Source organism: Papaver somniferum, chromosome 1, assembly GCF_003573695.1.
Source record: "Papaver somniferum cultivar HN1 chromosome 1, ASM357369v1, whole genome shotgun sequence".
Classification (NCBI taxonomy): Eukaryota; Viridiplantae; Streptophyta; class Magnoliopsida; order Ranunculales; family Papaveraceae; genus Papaver; species Papaver somniferum.
The window spans coordinates 113731041-113740717 of NC_039358.1; positions in this window are offsets into that span (position 1 = coordinate 113731041).

The window sequence follows — 9677 nt, forward strand, 5'->3', positions numbered from 1 at the left end:
CTGACATCCCATCATCTTATTTATACTCAACAGCCTCCAAATCTCCTTGTTTAATGCAGAATATTATCTCTTTAATTCGTTATTCTTCACTGTCATCACACGAAGAAAACTTCCCTTTTTTTTCTCTGTTTTTGATTCTCACGCATCTTTTGCAGCTCAGCACACTCCATGTTATTGAAAACATGTCTCAGAAGAGGTGGGACATGCTGTAAACACGCCAGATAGAGTTAACTCTCGAGTATTTTTATCCGTGAATACTCTCTCCCTGTTTTGGATTAAACTCCAATCATCTAGCCATATCTGGTCGATTCTAAGGACCTTACCAGTCCTATTTAACTCCATAAAGCCCAATTCAACTAAATCCAACGATTAAATCTCACCAGAAGCTCTCCAAACGAAATCCAGAAAATCCCGTGTAATATTTTTCCCGTGAACCTCAGTTTCCTTCCAACGGACATTACAACCAATTTTAATCGATTCCAAACTCGTTACCAGGCCTGTTAAGCTCAATCAACTCTTCCCCTGCAAATTCAGCCATTGAGTCTCACTGCAGCTCCTCCAAATCCGAAGCAGAATATGTTGCAGGCGAGAAATCAGTTTCCCGCCAAAACAAAATTCAAATTGTAGAAGATGAGTTCCCCTTATCCAGTCTGGGGGTTCGATTAGCAGCTGCCTAGAAATGGGTGCCCCTTAGTAATTAGGTTACCCCTTATCCAAAGTGAGGGTCCGTATAGCAAATGTCCCCCGGGGGTGCACCGAGCAACTTTCGAGCCGAATTTTCCAACAATATTTATTTCCAAAAAAATACCTATAAACACACCAAAGACCATAATAAGGACAAAAACGAGCACTAACAATACGAAACATTAAGGACAAATTAGACACATAAATGCGTCTATCAAATACCCCCAAACTTATTATTTGCTAGTCCTCGAGCAAAACTAATAAAAAAAAATAAAACCGAGTTAATCTCGGGAGGGTTTACCAGAGGTGTACCGACAAAACCATGACTTCTACTTGGTCACAAGTATCCAAAGAGCTATGAGGACATACATATTCTCAACCTATCTCCAAGTAACTAGAATGCTAGAGAAATTAAAGGTGTCAGCTCTAAAGCTGACTAAAGAAAATGGGAGACACATCCGCAACACTGCTAGATAAAGAGATATCCGCTACACAGCTAGACAAAAATTGTAAGATGAGTCCGCTGATTTACAGATGGATAAGATTATGAGAGGGATAAAGATGAGAGGGACATCTGCTACACAGCTGGACTAATTACGTGTGATGAGTTAAACCAGTGCTAGAAAGATCTTGTGCCAGATTGAAAGCGGACTAACAAAGCAACCAAATGTATGTTTCTTCGACTCTCTCATAGTGCTCAGTAGAAACAACGTCTTCTTCGGTCTTCAACTGTTGATGATAAACTATCGAACCTCATATAACCTTGACAATTAACTCTTCTCTTCGATTTCTTGCTTGATTTATAAATTTCTACTTCACTATGGCCTTATTGAACAAAAAAAAATAAAAAACTAATCATATAACAAAAAGAACGTAATGATGATTTTCTTTTCTTTCATTTTTTTTTCCTCTTTTTTTTTTAAATTTTTTTTTAAATTTTTTTTTTTTTTGGTATCTCAATCACTCTATTTCACCCTAGCAATGGTAACAACTTGAATTGTGTGCCCCACCAAATCACTTAAAAAAACAGAAGATTAGGATTCAACGAGATATGGCGAAACTACCGTGTTTTTTTTTTAATTCTAACACCTGAGCTCTGTGCTTTTATGAATAGACTCTTTAGATGTTTCCATCTAATCAGATTGGTTCCTCAACTCCTACAACCAAGATGTTCCCATCCACTTAGATTGGTTAGTGCCAACCTTAATAAGAATAAATTTCTAGGCTTTGGAGTTTATTTATTGCAAAAAGCTAACCAAAAAGTTTCTTCCCCACCCCCAAACTTAAATCTAACATTGTCCTCAATGTTCTAAAGATGAAATTAAAAGCATGAACAAGAAGAAACTGTTACCACTTGATGGATGGAAAAAGAAATAAGGAAGGATATTACCGTAAGCATGAGCGTGGGTGCCTCCCAGGAAATGCTAAATTTAAAGTCTTTAGCTAGACATCAAATACCTCAAAAAGGATTGTCACCTTCCAAAGTCATATATCAATAGTCGAAACAATTGTGGGTCCATAAGACCAAATAAAGCTGACACCAGTATGAGACAACTGCACTGGTTCAGAAAAATGAAAAGAAGGAGCACGTCCATATCTAAGGTTTCTGTCAAGACAACTGGGTTTATCTGCGGCGCGTAATTGAACTTCATATGTGTGTCTCGAAAAATAGATTCATCCGAAAAACGGGTCTCTAATACCTGGGTTACCTCCTGGACAACATCAGGAGGATCGGGTAACGGAATCTGAATAGACTCAAGTAATATCTCAGACACACAAGGCTCGAGTCTCAAGTTAGGGACTCTAATTAGGGATACGTGACAATCACAAGAACCACCACTACCCCCAAACTTAGGGTTTTCATTACTCAAAGACAAACCTCTAACTATTGCTTGAATTTCCGGATCTTCATAGTCCTTAAAATATTCAAGAGATTCTTCTAGTTCTCTACCCCCAAACTTAGGGTCGTCATTACTCTCAGACAGACCTAAAACTATTGCCTGAATTTCTGGGTCCATAAAATCTTTAAAATACTCAAGAGATTCTTCTAAAGATTGATCACACATCTGATCTAAGAGAATGGTTTCCTCAAAATCATCTAGAGAATCTACCAGTAAAGTGTCAAGCCAATTATCCTGAACTAAAGTGCTAATCATATTCACTTCTTCTAAATCATCGCTCTCAGAAGGTTGTCTAGTAACATTAAATACATTTAGTTCAGTGGTCATATTACCAAAGGATATGTTCATAAGCCCAGTTCTACAGTTGATGACAGCGTTAGCTGTGGCTAAAAATGGGCGACCTAAAATCACTGGGATTTGAGCACTTGGGTCCTGAACAGGCTGGGTGTCTAGAACAACGAAATCCACTAGATAAATAAACTTATAAACCTCAATCAAAACATCCTCTATGACACCACGAGGAACTTTGACAGACCTATCAGCTAATTGTAGTGTCATTTTAGTCGGGTTCAACTTACCAAGACCTAGCTGGGTGTATACATGATACAGGAGTAAGTTAAAACTAGCTCCTAAGTCGAGTAAAGCTTTATCGACCATGTGATTACCAATCGCACAAGATATGGTGGGGCATCCAGGGTCCTTATACTTAGGAGGTGTTTGATTCAGAAGAATGGAACTTACTTGACCAGCTAAAAAGGATTTCTTTTGGACATTTAGCTTACGCTTTTGTGTACAAAGATCTTTAAGGAACTTGGCATAAGCAGGCATCTGCCTAATTGCTTCTAACAATAGAATATTAATGTTCACTTGCTTAAATGTTTCGGTTATCTCGTTGAAAGTCGACTCCTTCTTTGTTAGGGATAACAAATGTGGGAATGGGGCTCTGGGAACAAAGTCGGGCTCAGCAGGACCCTCATTGGTCTCTTTGGAGACTCTATCAGTCTCCTCATTTTCGGTCTCAGAAGGGTGAACTACAGCATGTTCACTATCAGGCATGACAACCTTATTATCAACTTTCTTTCCACTCCTAAGGGTTGTAATAGAATTCACATGATTGTACGATTTCTCTCCTTTGGGATTAGGATCAGTATGACTAGGGAACCTTACATCTTCTCTCTCAGTGAGAAACTTATCTATTTGGCCGACTTAAAGTTCTAATTTAGTAAGAGACTGAGAATTATTCTTAAAATTCTGCTTGGTTTCTTCTTGAAAATTACCCTGGATCTTTACTAACATTTCCTGGCTCTGGGATAGCATATCCTGGCTCTTTTTGAGTATAACAAGAGATTCCTCTAAGCTAGTCATTCTATTCTCAGAAGGGTTTTGGAACTGGGCTTGACCCGAAGAATTTTTATTATAACCAAAACCTGGGGGAGGCTGAGAATTACTAGGTTGACCTGGATTCTGACCCTTAGACCAAGAAAAATTAGGATGGTTTCTCCAACCAGGGTTGTAGGTCTCTGAGTATGGGTCAAACTTCTGATGGTTCTCAAACCTAGCATTGTTATAGACAGCATGGGCTTTTTCTTCACTAACCTGACCATCCCAAAACGAGTTATTGGGTTCTACTCCACAACTAGAGACTTGAGAGGCTCTAATCCTATCATCAGTTTCAACAAGAGACTTATGTTTAGGCTGATTCAGTTCCAAAGCTTCTAACCTTCTAGATAAAGCAGCAAACTTAGCATCTGACCCGAATCTTATATCTACCATATTGGTGCTACTTCTATTGACCAAGAGTCTTTTAGGGGGTTCAACACAAGACTACCACTGTTGGGATTTTTCAGCAATAACTCCTAAGAAGGTAAAAAAATCATCGGCATTTACTAGTGAATTCACCAGCGCACATAGACTCGACCATGGTTTTGGTCGAATAGTCTAAACCATCATAAACAATTTCTACTAGTTTCATCTTATCAAATCGATGGTGAGGGCACTGGGATAGGAGATCATTGAATCTCTCTAAAAACCTATAAAGAGACTCTCCCTCTTGTTGCACACTGGAACTAATTTTCTGCCTAACAGCTGCAGTTTTATGCTTAGGGTAGAATTTCATATAGAAAGAAGCAACAAGTTCCTGCCATGTTTCAATGGATTCAGATGGTAGGTTGTTCATCCAGGTCTTGGCTTTATCTCTCAAGGAAAAGGGAAACATCTTAAGTTTCAAGACTTCATCAGTAAGGTCTTTTATTTTAATTGTCCCACAAATTTCCTCAAAGTCCCTAATATGAAAATAAGGGTTCTCATCATCTTTCCCTAAGAATATAGGGATCATCTGAAGAATACTAGGTTTTATCTCGAAATTAGACGTAGTGGCTGGAAATTTAATGCAAGAGGCTCGGGTAGACTTAGTAGGGAACATGTAATCTTTCAAAGTTGCCATCACTGGCACAACAGAAGTACTAGGGGTACTTTCCTCACGAAGAGACAGATTCTCAAAACTAAAGTTTCCAAAAACAGGGTTCTCAAAAGAAGAGTCTTCGAGCTCCCCGCTTTCACAAGAAGAACTTCTAGGCTCGTCACTAATCAAACGGCAAAAAGTATTTCTTTTCCAAGCCCTTTCGGTCATACACTAGAAAAAAAAACAAAAATCCTAAAGGAAGGGGGGTTCTAAGCAAACTCACAGCAGGCTGACTCCACCAAAAAAAACCTAAAGATTTCTAGCAAACAAAAAGCATGATGGCTCCACTTAGATTGTTTCTAGACCAACTTCTAATCTTTCGAAAAGGAATTCGTTACAATCTGAGGAAACCTTTCTGGAATCAATCCGAGTTTAAATAAGTTGAATTGAGACAAGGGAAGCTGCGAGGAGCTTTGATACCCAAGCTCTCACCGGTATTATAAGGCGGCGCAGTCACGCATTCAACTCGCAGAAACCATCATGAACTTCAAAGTATGCTCAAAAGATTAACCAATATTTTTCGAACGACTTTCCTATTAATCTCGTTACCCTATAGGTCTCGTTCTAGTCAAAATTTTAAGCTTAGGTTCGCGTTTGGTTTCGTTTTCCTAAGGCGGGCAAGAAAGAAACAGTGATGAAATCCGAGTCCTTATCTTAATTTGGCCAGGCCTTGCCCTTTACTAGGAAATTAAAACAACCGTATTCAAATCCTCAACATATATTCACCTTAAGGCATGCAATAAACCCGCTGACAGGGGATTCGCGGGTGTTTCGAAAGCTTACCTCCCATACCAGACGGGCGAAGAACCGCTGAAGTCGACTCGGGCCACGACTCCTATGTCATGTGCGAACCCGAGGGGCCGAGACGATATTGTAATCGTTGTCCTTCCCTGCAAACAATTTTATATTTAATGTACCCTTCCTTAGGGTTTAAAAAAAAATTTGTCTAAGTCCAAAGTCCAAATAAAGTGCAAAAGAAAAGAAATAAAAAAATAATAATAATTACAAAAAATGGAAGGTCTCTGAAAAGAAATAAAATAAATTCTCTCTTTTTTTTTAATTTTTTCTTTCGCTCTTTTTTTTTTTGCTTTGTCTTTTTCCTTCTCTTTTAGCTTTAAGCTTTGATTCCAAGTCTTTAGTATCCAACTTCAAACCTGTAATACAAAGACACACCCAAAGAAACGTAAAAAGAACAAATGAAATAAAAAAAACCTAAAAATTCTACCTAAGCACAAATCCGCGTCGGCGGCGCCAAAAATTTGATGTGTTTCAAAAGTTGTTGTAGCAGTAGAGTTGTAAAAGTTCGTTCAAGACTTGTGGAGGTTCGATTTTTAAATTCAATAAAAATAAATATACAAATAATGTTAACAAAGTGGGCGAGAGGTACTGGGACTAGGATTCCACCAAATATTCAAATTCATGCGATTCACCTATTTATTCTAATCCATTATATCTCATTCAACAAGTATTTTGACTCTATTTCTTTGCCTAAGGTAGATTCTTAAAATATTAATTATAAATCTTAAGCATGGCATATCAAAAGAATTAATCCTAAGCATAAACCATCAAACGAAATGACAATTAATTAAGAAATTTTTTTTTTAATTTTAATTTAATGCAAATAATCAAATAAAGAATTAAATGAATTTACCGCATAATGAATTTTGGTTTCCTCCGTCGTCCCAGCGTTGGGTTTAGCTCATCATGATGAAAACACGCTCAAAAGATTTATTTATAGCTCAAATGGTGTTTACAATGGTGAGAAAATGGTGTGAAACTGTAATCTGCGACGTACAAAAGGCGTCACAGAATAAACGATAAAGCCTAGGTGCTGTAGTCACTATTCCGCTGTCGCTGAAGAACTGCCGCAATTGAAGGTGAACTACGACAGTTAATAAACGACTGTCTCTGCAGGTCCGTTCTTCGTGTTCTTCATGTTCATCAGCAGCATCAGCAGCAGAAACCGAGTTTGGGAAAACTCGAATTTCTTCTTCTGTAGCTCTCCTCATCCCTTCTCTGACATCCCATCATCTTATTTATACTCGACAGCCTCCAATATTATCTCTTTAATTCGTTATTCTCCACTGTCATCACACGAAAAAAACTTCCCTTTTTCTTCTCTGTTTTTGATTCTCACGCATCTTTTGCAGCTCAGCACACTCCATGTTATTGAAAACATGTCTCAGAAGAGGTGGGACATGCTGTAAACACGCCAGATAGAGTTAACTCTCGAGTATTTTTATCCGTGAATACTCTCTCCCTGTTTTGGATTAAACTCCAATCATCTAGCCATATCTGGTCGATTCTAAGGACCTTATCAGTCCTGTTTAACTCCATAAAGCCCAATCCAACTAAATCCAACGATTAAATCTCACCAGAAGCTCTCCAAACGAAATCCAGAAAATCTCGTGTAATATTTTTCCCGTGAATATCAGTTTCCTTCCAACGGACATTACAACCAATTTTAATCGATTCCAAACTCGTTACCAGGCCTGTTAAGCTCAATCAACTCTTCCCGTGCAAATTCAGCCATTGAGTTTCACTGCAGCTCCTCCAAATCCGAAGCAGAATATGTTGCAGGCGAGAAATCAGTTTCCCGCCAAAACAAAAATTCAAATTTTAGAAGATGAGTGCCCTTTATCCAGTCCGGGGGTGCGATTAGCAGCTGCCTAGAAATGGGGTGCCCCTTAGTAATTAGGTTACCCCTTATCCAAAGTGAGTGTCTGTGTAGCAAATGTCCTCCGGGGGTGCACCGAGCAACTTTTCGAGCCGAATTTTCCAACAATATTTATTTCCAAAAAAATACCTACAAATACACAAAAGACCATAATAAGGACAAAAACGATCACTAACAATACGAAACATTAAGGACAAATTAGACACATAAATGCGTCTATCAATTCTCCTGAATGGTATGACTTTATTGTGAACTGGCTTCATCAGTGAATTGATTTGCGGCAGATAACAACAACGGTCTTCATTCTATATGTGATCGGTGAAGTGAGGAAGTTCCTCAGTCGTGCAGGGGTTTGTGATATAGATAGGTCCCATTGATGAAGTTTCATGGAATCACATCAGGTTGCAATAACTTGTTATATGGATAACATTTATTGAAATAGATTTGAATCGATTTCTCCAATAAGATCAAGTCCCCAGTGTATGTTGAAGGAGTTTTTGTCATCCATGGATGAATGATGTTGCATCTGCTTCAGAAGTCTTATCATGGGATAATGAAGACTTATCGATTGTAGTTCAGTTACACTTTGATCGTGCTGGTGTTGAATCAGTGTGTCATCGTCGAGATATTTGTGTTGAAGCCAGATGCGCCATTATCGAAGGTATACTCTTTGATTGGGAGTACAATTTGAAGGCTTCTTAGATGCTTGAATGTTGAAGTGTCATATCCCTTAAGCATCGAATGTCTTAGGTTTGATCATCTCGTCCCTGAGTATCTTCTGTTGATTTTCAGCATTCCTTTCGTTGCGGTAGTGGGATTCAACACTTGTGCAGATATCAGAGCTTTCTGATTTTATGGCACACATGGATACTCCTGCGAGGCAATTGAGAAATTCCCAAAGTGTTCTTTTCCATGGTTGGACATCATCTCAGTTTTCCATGCTAGCAGAATTGAGTCCCCATGTTAGGATAGTATGTGAGGAAATAAATAACATAGACATGGAATGAATGAATGAGACTTTCCTGAGTGCGGAACCTCTTGATGAATTTTTATGCATATTTTGCAGGTTCTTGCTTCAACCTCGTAAAAGTTCGAAATTCCTCCAAGTGCTCTGATGATGGAATGTCCGTAAAATCTTATGGATCAGAACTTTCTTTGTTGGAGAGATGTGCAACCAAAGGCACTTTGTCAGTAGCCATCTTTTCAGCATGGATCCACGCTCATCTGAAGAACATGTCATATCCTGGATCTTCCTAATTATGTGAAACTTGGTTTCTGTCCAGGTTGAACTTATATTCACTTTTAGATTGATGTAGCCATAAGTATTTCCGAGCGTTCCTTCAAGGTCTCTGATTGAGATGGGATCACGAATAGCTTCTTGTCGAGTGATGCCTGGGGCTCTGACGGTTTTCAGGGAATAATGTTGATAGTGGTACCAGCATCGATCAACGTTCTCCCAAATTCGTTTCCTTTGAGATTGATGGTGGTAAGCAGTCCCCAGTTGAACATCTCTTTGTTTGTGGCTGGAGGCTCAGGAAGTATTTCCGGAATGGACATCTTGATACGATGTGATTCAGTGTTGTGAACATGTCTTTCATTTGCGCGTTTGACAGATAGAGCAATTCACATATATGTTCGACCAAAGATTGAACTGCCTCTTTGATAGGTTGTTCAAAGAGAGTGTAGGTCTTGATTGTGAAAGGGTCATGTGTACTCCTTCAGTCCCCAGATGAAGTTGTCGTGGATCAACCTTCTCTTTGAAGATGTGCTTCAAAATATTACAATCACTTGTTGGATGATTGATGATCTATGAAGGTGACAATACCTGGGATTCTCCATTTTTTCTTCAGTTGGCTCTCTCCTGATGAACAACAATTTGATTGCATCATATGGAACCCAGACTTCCAGAAACTCGGTCATTTGTTCAATGGGAAGAGGGAAGTTTGAGTCCCCG